The sequence below is a fragment of the Schistocerca gregaria genome, chromosome 2 (genome assembly GCF_023897955.1).
Source record: "Schistocerca gregaria isolate iqSchGreg1 chromosome 2, iqSchGreg1.2, whole genome shotgun sequence".
Classification (NCBI taxonomy): Eukaryota; Metazoa; Arthropoda; class Insecta; order Orthoptera; family Acrididae; genus Schistocerca; species Schistocerca gregaria.
Genome location: NC_064921.1, coordinates 579,057,524 through 579,073,048, shown reverse-complemented (window position 1 = coordinate 579,073,048; position 15,525 = coordinate 579,057,524). Strand labels below are relative to the sequence as shown.

At 43.2% G+C, this 15,525-nt stretch overlaps 1 protein-coding gene across 1 annotated transcript in view; it reads right to left on the bottom strand.

The window, feature by feature from the left end:
• Window positions 1–15,525, bottom strand: part of LOC126335882 (neuropeptide CCHamide-1 receptor-like) — a 319,826-nt gene that overhangs the window by 64,538 nt on the left and 239,763 nt on the right. The gene's annotated exons all lie outside the window — the stretch shown is intronic.

Sequence of the window (15,525 nt, the reverse complement as noted above, 5' to 3'; positions counted from 1 at the left end):
CGCTCGGCCATAACTGTCGGCGTTCTAAATCCTTGGCTAAATTTTTACAGGTGGTAGAGAATTCTAAACACTTGTACATCAATTTTTATTTTAATAATCAACCCTGTCAGTTGCACCGTTTACCTAGAATTTACCTAGGTCTCAGTCGGGATAACCCAACCTTCTTCAGAATAACAGTAACTACCGTTTGTCCATAGTAGATATCGTCAAGCTAAAACTACAAATCCATAAATTATCGTCATACTGTAAGACTTATGTAGAACTGCCTCGGCCCCACTTCGCGACCGCGATGTGGCAGCCACCAGTGCCATACTGGAACTACAAATGACAGGGCCGCGAAGTGTGGAAGACATTTAACCTGTATATCATGTACCGACATCAACTCACGGGCGTCATAGCAGTGGAATTCCAAGTTTCCATCTGACACCCATAGCAGTTACACGGGATCTGGCGGACCCAATGGTGCGCGCCCGCTCAGCCAATCATCCAGCTGCTCCGTACCATGAGCACGTTCTGCCGCAAGGATACAGGATAGCCAATAGGAGCTTTCATCCAACTTGCGTTTGGAGCCTTGTCGCTATGACACAATCGCTCATGTTCAGCACAGAGAGCCTTATTATAGTTGACGCTGTCATATCTGTACTCAGTTTCTTGCTTCATTATTTGTAATGAGTCTTCATTCACTTTGAGAAATACAAATTTAGTAAATCTTCTGTTTGCTATGTTAACTTGTTCGCTAATCATTTCTGCTTCCGTCCAGGTTTCCTACGATGAGAGTTGTTGCACCACTCCGTAGTCCACACCTTTCCTGACTATTATGTACAAAGTTGTACACAACAGAAATACTGGTGACAACGGAATATTAATGTTTCTTAGCAACAACTTAGGGTCATGATAATCGCTTTTATTTATTGCACACAGCCCAGTCACATTAAAGTGACCACCGCCTGTGTTCGTCATCAATATAGAATAACCACTCACAGACGACAGGTGGTAGCAGTAATAGTGCGGAACATGTAAGGTGTGTCGGGGGGGGGGGGGGGGGGGGACGTGTGTCGGGGGAACGTCAATAACAATGCAGTGGTTCTCGCGATTTGTATGACGTCCAAAAGAGTATGAATCATTTGATTTCAGGCCAAGGGTGGAAGCATTTCCCGAAGCTGATAGCATTGTAAATTGTTTGCACGCCAAGATGGTTAAAATGTATCGTACATGGCAAATTGGCACTATTCAAAACTAGCACCGAACCTACTGAGGTGCATCATTGGCCACAGATAACAATGGTCAACTCCGACTGTGGAGATCTATACAGGCGAACAGACGTGCAGCTGTTGAACAAAGTACCACCCAGATGAACCAAAGGCCTATCAACTGTCTCCTTCACTACTGAGAGAACGCTGGTGCATGTGAGAATCTGTAGTAGATGCCTGATTCATGCACTCATGCTGACTACTGTTCATCGGTAACGAAGGCTGCAATTTGGACGCCAGTGCCGCAACTGTACATCCGTTGAGTGGCGACAGTTGGCCTTTTCAGGTGAAACACGTTTTATGCGCCATCGGATTGTTGGCCAATACCTGCAACCACCACGGAATGGAGGGAGTTATATGGTCTGGGAATATTTTTGGGGCTTTCTCTGGGTGTTTTCTTCATTCTGGAAGGCACGATGGATCTACACAAGTATGTATGGATACTTTGGGTCAATGTCCACCCCTACATGCAGTTTTCTTTTTCTCGGCGCGACGGAATCTACCAGGAGAGCAAATCAACATGTCACATAGCTCACAGTGTACTCGCAAGGTTCGAAAAGCATCAGGAAGAGTTTATCGTAATTTCCTGGCTACCAAACTCCTTGGATTAAAACCCAGTGGAGAATCTATGGTACCACATCGGTCTAGCTGTTCGTGGCATGGGTATTCAACCGAGAAACCTAGTGCAGCTGGTACAGCACTGGAGTAGACAAAGGTCCACACCTCCGTCAATACCTCCCAGAATCCCACTGACTCTCTTCTTGCGTCTCCGCACTGCAACAGATAGTTATTCAGACTTATAACAGGTGGCCCATAAATGGCGGAGGTAACTTATCAGTAGTTACAAATGGAACAGCATGAATGACTGACGGATGTGGCCTTGCAATATATGGCAACATGTTCGTTCAACGTTGTATGCGGCACAGAAAAGCAAGGGGAAACTATTACTACCCCATATTCCAGGAGAAGAATTAGTACCACCCGCGACAGAAAATTTAAGACTGAAAAAATGTTTCAACTGGCTCTAAGCACTATGGGACTTAACATCTGAGGTCATCAGTACCCAGACTCAAAACTACTCAAACGTAACTAATTTAAAGACATCACACACATCCATGCCCGAGGCAGGGTTCGAACCTGGGACCGTAGCAGCAGCGCGGTTCCGGACTGAAGCGCCTTGAACCGTTCGGCAACAGCTGCCGGTTTTAAAATGGACCGTGGACGATGAGTTCTCTCTTAATACTGATTGTATTTTAAATAAAATTAAAAATAATAAATTGTTACCGATGAAATAATCAGATACAAATTAGCGTTAGATTGATCTTATACCACAGGTACGATTGGTTAAATTTAACGAAGTTTACTGTTGATAAATCATCATCATCATTTAAGACTGATTATGCCTTTCAGCGTTCAGTCTGGAGCATAGCTCGCTTATAAAATTCCTCCATGAACCCCTATTCAGTGCTAACATTGGTGCCTCTTCTGAAGTTAAACCTATTACTTCAAAATCATTCTTAACCGAATCCAGGTACCTTCTCCTTGGTCTGCCCCGACTCCTCCTACCCTCTACCGCTGAAGCCATGAGTCTCTTGGGTAACCTTGCTACTCCCATGCGTGTAACATGACCCCACCATCTAAGCCTGTTCGCCCTGACTGCTGCATCTATAGAGTTCATTCCCAGTTTTTCTTTGATTTTCTCATTGTGAACACCCTCCTGCCATTGTTCCCATTAACTAGTGCCTGCAGTCATCCTAGCTACTTCCATATCTGTAACCTCAACCTTGTTGATAAGGTAACCTGAATTCACCCAGCTTTCGCTCCCATACAATAAAGTTGGTCGAAAGATTTAACGGTGCACAGATAACTTAGTCTTGGTACTGATTTCCTTCTTGCAGAAGAGAGTAGAACGTAACTGAGAGCTCACTGCATTAGCTTTGCTACACCACGCTTCCAGTTCTTTCACTATGTTGCCATCCTGTAAGTATATGCATCCTAAGTACTTGAAACTGTCCACCTGTTGTAACTTTGTTCCTCCTATTTGGCACTCAATCTCTTTATATTTCCTTCCCACTGACATTACTTTCGCTTTAGAGATGCTAATCTTCATACCATAGTCCTTACATTTCTGATCTAGCTCTGAAATATTACTTTGCAAACTTTCAATCGAATCTGCCATCACAACTAAGTCATCCGCTTATGCGAGACTGCTTTTTTGTGTTCACATATCTTACTCTCACCCACCCAGTCTATTGTTTTCAACATATTATTCATAAATAATATGAACAACAGTGGAGACAGGTTGCAGCCTTGTCTTACCCTTGAAACTACTATGAACCATGAACTCAATTTACCGTCACCTCTAACTGCTGCCTGACTATCCATGTAAAGACTTTTAATTGCTTGCAAAAGTTTGCCTCCTATTCCATAATCTCGTAGAACAGACAAGACCTTCCTCCTAGGAACCCGGCCATATGCCTTTTCTAGATCTATAAAGCATTGATACAATTCCCTGTTCCACTCATAACACATCTCCATTATTTGCCGTAAGCTAAAGATCTGGCCCTGACAACCTCTAAGAGGCCTAAACCCACACTGATTTTCATCCAATTGGTCCACAACTAATACTCGCACTTTCCTTTCAACAATACCTAAGAAGATTTTACCCACAACGCTGATTAAAGAGATACCTCTGTAGTTGTTACAATCTTTTCTGTCTGAATGTTTAAAGATTGGTGTGATTACTGCTTTTGTCCAGTTTGATGGAACCTGTCCCGACTCCCAGGCCATTTCAATTATCCTGTGTAGCCATTTAAGACCTGAAATTACACTGTATTTGATGAGTTCCGACTTAATTTCATCCACCCCAGCTGCCTTATTGCACTGCAATCTATTGACCATTTTCTCCACTTCCTCAAATGTGATCCTATTTCCATCATCATTCCTATCTCAATCTACCTCGAAATCTGAAACATTACTGATCGTATTTTCACCTACATTGAGCAACTCTTCAAAATATTCCCTCCATCTGCCCAAGGCATCCGCAGGATTCACCAGCAGTTTTCCTGACCGGTCCAATATACTTGTCATTTCCTTCTTACCTCCCTTTCGAAGACTGCTAATTACACACCAGAATGGTTTTCCAGCAGCTTGACCCATAGTCTCCAACCTGTTTCCAAAGTCTTCCCACGATTTCTTCTTGGATGCTGCAATTATCTGTTTGGCTTTGTTTCTTTCTTCAACATAACTTTCTAACCTGAGTTCTAGTATGTAGCCATTTTTAATACGCCTTCTTTTTTCTTTTACAGGCTGCCTTGACTGTGTCATTCCACCAAGCTGTTTGCTTCATCCTACTTTTACACATTACTGTTCCAAGACATTCTTTATCCACTTCTAGTACTGTGTCCCTGTACCTTGTCCATTCCTTTTCCAATGACTTTATTTGACTACATTCAACTAACTGGTACCTTTGTGAGATTGCTGTAATGTACTTGTGACTGATTTCCTTATCCTGAAGTTTCTCCACTCTTATCCTCCTACATATGGACCTGACCTCCTGCACTTTCGGCCCCACAAACTCAATTTCACTGCAGATTAAATAATGGTCAGTGTCATCAGAGAATCCTCTGAATACACGTGTGTCCCTCACAGCCTTCCTGAATTCCTGATCTGTTATAATATAGTCAATGACAGATCTGGTTCCCCTGCCTTCCCAAGTATACCGGTGAATGTTTTTATGTTTAAAAAAAGAGTTTGTGATTACTAAGCCCATACTGGCACAGAAATCCAAGAGTTGTTTCCCGTTCCTGTTGGCCTCCATATCCTCTCGAAATTTACTCATAACCTTTTCATACCCATCTGTTCGATTTCCAATTCTGGCATTAAAATTACCCATGAGCAGAACACTGTCCTTGTGCTTTACTCTAACATCACTGAGTGCTTCATAAAAACTATCCATCTTATCTTGATCTGTCCCTTCACAATGCGTATATACTGACACAATCCTAATTTTCCTGCTAGACGCTGTCAAATCTATCCACATCAGTCGTTCGTTTACATACCTTATTGCAACTATGCTTAGTTTCATTTCTTTCCTGATGTAAAGCCCTGCTATTCGTGCTTTGACTCCTGACAGGCAGACCTTGTATTCTCCCACTCCCTCTTCTTTCTCACCCCTTACCCGAATGTTACAAACAGCTAAAACGTTCAGCCCCATCTTCCTTGCAGCCTCTGCCAGCTCTACCTTCTTCCCAGAGTAGCCTCCATTGATATTAATAGCTCCCCATCTCATTACCATTTGTTTGCCAAGTCGTATCTTAGGAGTCCCCGGTTTGTCAGTTAGAGGTGGGACTCTATCACCTCCAAAGGTCCGAGGCATTTTGCTCTGATTGTTGCTAGCATCATATTTAAAGTACCAGGGAAGCAGGTTGCTAGCCTTACTTGCCCCGAGTACCATTGGGTTTTACCCCTAACGGTTGAGGGACTAACCGCTGGATTTGGTAGTCTTTGCCGTATGAGCACAAAGATGACCAAGCCTCAGAATATGTCCGAGATGCCCAGCCTTATTCTAAAGTAACTGGTATCCCGACTGTCGGGACCACTTACTTGGCCACTCATACGTTGCCCGTGGTTCATGAACTGGGACATGACAACAGGAACTCACACCATGAACCATACTGTTGATAAATTCATTCAATAATTCGGAGGTTCATGATAAATGGCCACGTGATTAAGTGAACTGTGATCAGCTCTAACCCCCTATACAGTGGTTAGCAAACACACTATATAAATAAAATAAAATAAAAATAGCTTGAAAATACAGGCGGTGTTCACAGCTAAAAATTAATCGAATTCAGACTCGGCGCTAACTCAGATAAATGGAAGTCAAATGTATCGTTATTAATTATAAGTGCCGATCAGTAACGAAAGTGAATGGAAGTCTCCCCTTGGAAAATGTGTTACATTCAAACCTATTGCAGTTATAAGAGGCGATTAAAAAGTTTCTATTGGTACACGATATAGTTCCAGTCGGTGTGCTGTGAGCATTGGGGCAGTCATTCCACCGACGCACTAGGCTGAAGATACCCCTTTGCTAGAACACGGTGTCCTGCTGCTTGCAAAAGTTCGTAACTCCCTGCTGCACATTCTCGTCCGACAGGAATCGTTGACCTTTCAAGGCCCTTTTAAAACACCAGACGCGTCATAATTGCAAGAGGAGAGACCAGAACTAGGGGCGGGCGTCCACTTGTTGTTCGTAATAGACGAGGCTGGCCTCTCAGATCAGCTGGCGTCTTCCGTCGAAACGAAACCAGTACGGAACTTAGGGCGCCATCCCGCAACGGTTGTTTCCGACACACATGCTACTCCACATACATTCCTCATTGTGCGATTGATGTCTACCGGTGTTTGCCCTTAGGCAACCAAGAAAAGAATAATACCACGCTGGCACTGTATAGACTCATTTTGTAACAACAGCGCAATAGTTCACGTCGGAGAGGAACATCAGATTAATCCCTTGCCTACATGTCGATGCTCATATATCCATGTCGGAGACGCGCTGCATTGCATGTAGGCCACAGCAACACCCTCAAACGGAAACTTTTTCGTTGCCCCGTTACAATTCAAAGACCACATCAGCTTCATACGTAAAATACAAGTTCCTGCTGAACAACCGGCAAAACTGGAAGAGAGTGTTGTCCTGACCACTGCAGTAAATCTTTGTCCCTACTGAAAAGACACGAAATATTTCATAATCTCACGAACGACGGCGAGGAAAGTGTCTGTCATTAAAAAACATCTGGCTGGTTCACCGCTCCGACAGGCTTCTCTGTAGTCTCCCCAACTCCAAAATAGTACAGAGGAGTAAAACGGAAGCAATTCCCTTAACGCGTCTGCTCTCAGTCCACGGAGAAACCTTGCACCTTGGTCACTCAAAGACTTCATACTATTACAGTTCCCACTCAGAACTTCTTAGATACTAATATTATTAAAGGTATAGATGTGCCACCAGATGCACACGAAGATCTGAGATATTACACTTGATTCTATGTGCAGTACTTTGTCCAAAATTAATATTAAGCAACTGCAATTTTTACGAGCAGAGAGAAAATAGTTAATCATCTCTGTGCCGTCGGTTATTACAGTACAAACGAATATTGCACCTTGTTCTTGCAGCAGTTCTCCTGCTCTTTCAGCTGTCACAATCAGATTGAACGTAGCTTCAATAACTTTTGAATTGTAGGCAAAAATATGCAAATTAATAAACAATTACCTAAAATGACAATGTATGTGTAAATAGTAAAACCTGAACGTTGTGAGTGGCATGTAATCACGTATGACAACATATATCACACATATATTAGTTTAGATGTCTTGTGTTAAATTATATGTTGATTTAAATTAAAAAATCAACTTAAAGTAGTCTTACAGGTTAATTAATTGCATTATGAAACAAGTAAACACCTTAGTCATTGCGTGTTGGTGGTACCTACAAATTGACAGGACGATGCCTTTGGCACCATAAAAAATAGTAAAAGTTGTTAATGATTTATTAATTTCAGTTAAATAAATTGTCTCAGTGTCGTAACTGTTTACATACATTACCTTCAAATCATATATGCATGTCAATGGAATCGAATTGGCTCCCTCTTTAATCTGATATATTGTGCCTTGCTGTATCTACAGGGTGCTTTAGAATTCAGGTTACATACTTCTAGAGCTTGTAGAGAGGACTTCATAGATTAAATTTAGCATACGAACCCATGTCCTGAAGCGACAGCAACGAAGTTACAGAGTGTCAAAATTATAGGTGCTGTCACCTGTGAATGTTGTGAGGGTTTCTCCGTGATGATGTTTTAAACTTTCATGGATGATGGAGAAGGATAAAGGTTTCAATTTTAGATACGGTTCCCTGTACTTGGACGAAAAAGTCGAGAGCTATAGGCAAAAACCTTTCTATTATACCTGTCAGTGGAATACATGTATGGTTGCTGTTGTTGCTAAAATTATAGGGTAGGGTCCTTTCAGAGGACGAAAATAAGAAAAATATCTAGTAAGTATGGGCTCTATAATACATACCTTAGGACCTGTGAGCACTTATTAGACAAAGGAGATGTGTTTCACACAGAACGAAGATGAACAAGTGCTCAGAGCTCCTCAGGTATGCATTTTACAGCCGATGTTTATGAGTCATTTTGTCTTGTCCACGTCTGACAATTACATACACGACATTCTTAGTAACAACAATGCCGGTACATGTATTTCACTGTCAGAGATATCAGAATGATTTTCGCTTGTAAATTTCGACTCGTTTGTTTCCGAACTAGGGATCCTTACCTCAAACTGATTCATTTATCCGTCTCCATCATTCCTGAATGTTTGTAACCTCATCACGGAATCACGCTGTATGTATATAAATTTACAGGCGCCGACGATTGTAACTTAGACGCTCTGCGGCCTCGTTGGATGACGTTACCGGACATGGGTTCCTATGCGAAACGTGATCTATTAAGTTTATTCTGCAACCTCTAGAATTTTGTAATAATAATTGTTTAACACCCTGTATGGTAGGTTGCATTACAAGTATGCAAAAGTCAACAATATAAATCCATCCTTTCTGCGCACGCACGGAGGAACTGACGGCGCGTCTGAATCTGACAGGAGCACGTGCGAGCGTCCCGCCACTGCTCCGCTGAGCCACGCTGCCACTGCATGGATGCCACGCTCACTAACTCCGACTGAGGCATGCGAGCCCAGCTTCCACGCACCAGCACCCAAGTATCAAACACCGCGTTTCATTCCAGTCAGTCACTAACATTCAGAGAAGGTACGCCGTATCACTCACTACATGATTTACTGATTATGACAGTGTAGTGAGCAAAATATTCTGAGGGTTACATATTGCTCTTTAACAAATCAAATGGTACTGAATCGAACTGAAGGGAAAATGAATGTGTGGCACAAGTTTACTAAAATGAGGTGTCGGTGATAATGGACCGTCTGAGGCATCAGTCTGAGGCATCAAGGAATCGTCAATCTTGTCATGTAGAGAAACGCGCATGTGTTTGTGCGTGTTCTTGTTTCTGTGTGTGTGAGGATAAAGTATGGAGAGACCAAGTCCGGAACACAGTGAGCAAGTGCCTATGGCTGTTGGCTGCAGTAATTATGCATTGGTGAAGACACTCGTGCGGGACAGTTTAGCTTGGAGATGTGCATCAAACGAGTCTTAGTGTGAAGGCGACAACAGCCTCAGCAAGAATGAGACAGACAGATTGGACTGTGCCAATCAGTTCATGTTCCGTTTCTACTGGATTTTCACTTACGAAGGTTGTAATTTGCTCTTTTAAGTCCACCATGGTACGTACGTACGTACGAGTGTGGGTTCACAAGGGCAAATTTCGAGGGTCGTTCCGAAAGTAATGGAAACAACAGGAGATACACAAATAGCAACCTAGCAGCTGAACGGAGAAATATTTCAGCTACAGACCGTCATGTTTCGACACAGTTACCACCATTCGTTATGCGTTTTTGCCAACGGTGAATCAGAGCCTGCAAACCGTACTTGTAAAAATGGGAACCAGCTGAGCCTAACCACGTCCTTACAGCTTTTACAACAGAATCAGAGTTCTGAAAATGTTAGCCATGTAGTCCATCTTTCAGAGCCCCTGGAAATTTGAAGCTCCTAAATCGGGACTGTACGGTGGATGTGGTAAGACAGTCCAGCTGAATTTTGCAGTGAGTTGCCTGATCGCAAAACCCTTTGTTATGTGCAGGTGAAAGCTGGTCTGCTCCTCTGACGTTAACCTGGAAGTTCGGGCTATCAGCTTAGCCAGTGTCGTATTGTGCTGAACTGACAGTTTCTACAGGCTCCAGAACATCCAAAAGAACCACATCCTGGCTATCCCAGAAGACTGTGCACATCACTTCCATTCCATTCCATGGACAGTCTTTTGAATACAGTGGTGACACCATGTCTCATATCCGGTGACGAGGCGGTTTAGAAAATTGTCGTCTTCAGCTTCATTTTGGTGCAGCAGTTCCCGACAAATTTCCATTCTGTGAGTAATTTGTACTTCTAGAAGCATCGGTGGGATCCATCTCGCACAGACTTTGAGATAACCAAGAAGTCCCAACATTGTTTCCAAGGTATTACAGCTGACATTCAGCTTTGCACTCAATTCTCTGGTCGTTATCCAACTATGAACTTGGATGAATTGATCAAGAAACTCTGCATTTCGAGGGATGTCACCTGTGCAGGGTCGACCGGGCCGTGGCTTGTGACGCACATCCTTTTCACCACCTTGAAAATGCCACACCCATCGCCTCACATTACTAACGTCTATTGAATCATCTCCACACACCGTTAGCAAGCGCCGATGGATTTCAGTCGGAGCAATTTCTTTAGCAGTGAGGAATTCAGTCACACAGCACTGTTTTATAAATGAGTCCATATCAGACTCGATTTTGAAACATTCCTCTGTTGGCGCCACCCACTATAGAACAACGAAATCGCATGCAAATGAAAGAGGAAGGTTCAAGCATCAGCACGACACCAACGATCTCTGGCGCGGATATCCAAAGTCACCAAAAAAAAGTAGGACGTATTATATTGTATCGACCCTCTTACTTTTATTCACATTGTGGTATAACTTCCTTGCCGTTTATGCCAGCTAACCTTGATAATGGTCATTGACCGAAACTAGAAGCAAACTGCACAAAATAAATGACAGCTGAAAATTTCACCATGAATTTCAACTATCATTTGGCGGCTGATTATCCCCACCTGCAAAAAATATATAAACGTTAAGTGGTTTGTTACTAATGCACACTGCACACTTCTCTAGACCTCTCATCCATAGAAAACACGTGGTCATGGACTGTCGGAAGTCTGGCGTAGAGGTGTAACAACAACGTACTCGAATCTCTCATCTCTCTGCATGACTACTGATGGACAACTCACTGTTTTTAACAACCAATTGGTCAGACGACTGTTTTTTCGTTCAGTCAATTTTATCTGTCGTAAGAGACAACCGAATGAAACTCGTCTCTACGGCCAAGTCAGCTATATGAATGTTTCCAAACACTTATCGCCTTTAAGTGTTTTCACTCAGTACGAGGTAACCGACTCAAACAAGTCTTCGTCGTTTGCCGCTGGCTATACCAATGTTTTCACCCAGTCTCCATGTTTAAGTGATTATATTTATATACTTATATACTTCTTCAGCCCCTTGGGTTATACATTGATCATGACTAGGGTGACAACGTTTTCAGAGACAAAGAAAGTATTTTATTTCCAGGACATGTGAATAAAAAGTGTATTTCTTAAAATAAAGTAGTTTCAGAATGTGGTTGTTTACGTATTTGATCAAGAATTTTCGTACTTATGGCATTAAATATCAGTTTTTGCTCGATTTATAAGGTTCGATATCTGGTACTGCACTGTAAATTTTTGTATATACAGTGCCGTTTGTGAAAAGTGCACCACGGAGAAGGAATTACCCGAATAGCGTCACCCTTGGCGGAAGGGGCTACCGGTGTGAAAGCAGTGCGTGATACGTTTTGCAGCGAGACGGGGTACATGTAAGCCGAGCAGAGGCCTCTCGTGTCGGTCCGACAGGGTCGGTATTGCCCCTAGTGTAGTCAGTGCAGAGCTGTCACACAAGGTGGAAACAATATAGTGAGTGGCAGTATTCATTGTCGGCTTCAAAGGGAGCCATATCGGCATGTGAGCGAGTTCGAACGGGGCAGAATGAGAGGTCTCCGGGAGACGGGGTTGTCATACCGTGACATTTCGGCTCGCACAGGGCACGCAACTACGACAGTAATGCGTGTGTGGAAGCAATGGATAGAGGAAGGTCGTACGCAGCGACGAGAGGGAACTGGACGACGGAACATGACCACAGCACGGGATGACCGTCATCTTGTCCGCATGACCATTACGAACTGTACAGAGTCATCCACAGTGTTGTCTCGTTGGAGCACTGCAACAGGTGTGAGCTTGTCTGCATCGACGGTTCGTCACCATCTGCTGCAGGTTGGACTGGTTGCATGCATGTCATTACGTCGGATCCCATTGTCCAGAAACTACGAGCTCTTCCGACTGCAATTGGCACGTGAATAGGATCACTGGGGTGCTAGGTGGCAACATGTAATCTTTTGGATGAGTCCTGTTTCAACGTGTCCTACAGCGATGGCCGCATACATGTCTGGCGGTACCGTGATGAGCGCAACCCGGAGGGCTGCATAGTGGAGCGGCTTAGCGGACAAACATCAAGTGTGGTGGTTTGGGGCGCCATTGTTTACAACAACCCTCTCGCCTCGGACGTATTTCGGGCACTTTGAACAGCAACCGGTAGCCAACGGACTTTGTGGAGCCTGAGGTACTCCCCCTGCTTCAGGCATATCCACATGCCACATTTCAACAGGACCATGCCCGGCCACATATTGCGAGGACTGTACAGGCCTTCTTCGAAGAGCGACGGGTGCCATTGCTTCCCTGGCTTGCACGTTCGGCAGACATGTTGCCCTGGTGCGTCACTGTCCTCCAGTAACTGGTGTCACGGATTTGTGGGCTCGGATAAAAACTGCGTGGAGGGAAATATCAAGAACTTGATTGTTTCAATGCCACGGCGTATAGCAGCTCTAACTGCAGCGTATGGTGGCCACACGACATCCTGAATAGTAGAGCTCAATGGACATGCACAAATTTGAAAATGGATTCATTTCTTACTTGTCATGTACCTAACATGTGGTATTAAATAAATTGAATTCATGCGTTTCCTTCTTGGTGTTGCAATTTCAACAAACGGTATTGTATAAATGAACAATCACATTTCAAAACGTTTTTAATAGGTGGGTTTCTTGTCTGTATGTTCCGTAAAAGTTTTGCAATTGATTGTAAACTAACTTCCAGATAAGCTAGAGACGTGCAGCTTTCAACGTAGCTCTGAAAAGGATGAAGCTGTAGTATTAAATCTCTTTCAAGTCTGGTGTGTGGCAGAGATTACTGTATTTTCCGGTTTGTCTATCTGTTCCGTATAAATCTAGATACTGATTTTTAACCAGCTTCCCTATAAGCTAAAGACGTGAAACTTTCAACATAGCTCGGAACTGCATGACAAAGTAAAATTAACTTGCTTTCTCTTCTGGTGCGTGGCGGAGAGTACTTGATGTAGCACTGCTACTTCCTTGTTTTCCCGTTCCAGTCCTGAATATTTCGCAGGTAAGAAAGACCTCTGCTAAATTTCCATATGAGCTCGATTCTCTCTTAGTTTTACATTCTGCGAGATGTACCTACGAGGAAGCAGTTTATTGTTTGACTCAGTTGAAGAGAAACTGAAACAAATTTGAAATTCACCAAATGTCTCTGTTGTAACCTCATCAGAATGTTTGAAATCAGCTGAAAAATTTCACACACACAAGACTAAAAACCAGAAAATAAAAATTTAAATGAGGAACTTTTTAATAGAATAGGCTTTTTACTTAAAAAGAAAGAATGAATAATTCAGTCAATATGCAAAGCTGCGCGGTGTCGAATGTTTTCATTCGATTGCTCCCGCTGACTGCTTTCATTGGAAAAAACGAAATGAATAATGGTGCAACCAACAGGTGAAACTAGAACTGACGGAAAAGATTGTTTTCATTCCGATGCTCTCTTAGACTGGTTTCACTCAAAAGAATGAATGAATAATTCAACCGAAACGCGAAACTACAACCGAATAAATCAACTGTTTTCCAAAACCAAATGATTCGATTTTTTACCTCAGATGAGATTTTGTGAAGGCGTGAGGAGGCAGATATTTGCCGTAAAATTAGCACTCTTCACACCCACAAATCACCTACATACACTCTTCAGGAGTAGTTGTAGAGGGTAGTAAGTACATAATATTTTGAATTGGAGCCCATTTTCGTTCTTGTGCCACAACCATTTCAAAACATTTTGGTAACGGGGTCACTTTTACAAGTAATTGATTAGGCGAGATCCAGTACGTGACTTGTTTTACATTTACATTCATTGACAGCCAAGGAAATAGCTCGTGCGCTCGTTGGCGGATTCTCTTCGTCATGATACAGTACAGCCTCTTTCGTTAGAGTGTGCGGCGTTTCTTTGCAACACCACACTCATACCTGCTGATGGTGAAGGTACCTGTCTCGAAGCTGATGCGTAATTGTGGCCAAAAGGGTATGCGATGGAGTCGGACGTTGAAGAGAACGATATTGATAAAGGCGACGAGCAGCTCTTCTGTCACCGTGAGCTTCGCTATTCAGAATCATCATGTCGGTGTATTCTGCAAATGTGTACTCTAACACGTTGCTCTAACACTGTAACGCTCAGAGACACGTGAATGAGGCTCGATCCAGATATGAGAGGTAGGGTAGAAGTCAAATGACATCAGATTATCTGATGTATCCACCCGCCACCATGACTATCCATTCACATACATAACTACCAAACATGTTTTCAAACGGTCGTAGCACGAAACGGTACGTTTTCGGACTTCCGCTCCTATGTAAAATATCATATACTCACTCTTGTCTAGAAGGCCTAGAAGTTTGTAACGGGAATTTCCGAACATCTTGTATTTAAGTTTGCTTACTTCCTACTGTACGGTGTGCACACAGTAGAAAAAGTTTCATCATTCGCTATCCTCCCCTGCGAGCAGTGAAGATTTATGGTTGACTTACACACTGCACTGACGAAGAAACCTCTTAAGAGACGTCGGCCGTAAATAAATGGAGGAAAAGATAAGACACTTGCTGCAGAGCGGGACAGCCACGAAACTGGAGCACCCTTGAGGTATGCGGAGTCAGGACAGGCGGGGTTTTCGCTGGCTGTAATTACGTTCGGGACGCCGTCGAGTCGGCTGCTCCAGACGCTGGAGAGTGTGCCTTGGATTTAATAACTGCTGGAGAAGTCAAAGGCGGACCGAGGCGCAGGTTTAGCCATCGCGTCCTCAGAGTAGCTTCAAAGGCGAAATCCTGTCTCTATACTCGTCATTTGAGTCCAGGAATTGGGAGTACCACACATAACGCTACTGACGCAAGTGGCACCTCTCGTCTCTGGGAGCTGATATCATGCATCAGTTTTAAGAAATTAGGTATCACAGAAGCGTCATGGCAACGAGGAAGAAATGTGGGTGTGCATAAGAGCTTGCATCTCCTTTTTTATTATTCTCAAGAGCATGCTGAAAAGTAAAGTGTCTGTAGTTTTTATGTGCAAAACTCTTAAAACCATTTAAATGAAATGAAGTTTATTAACATTCTACAGCTTTATTCT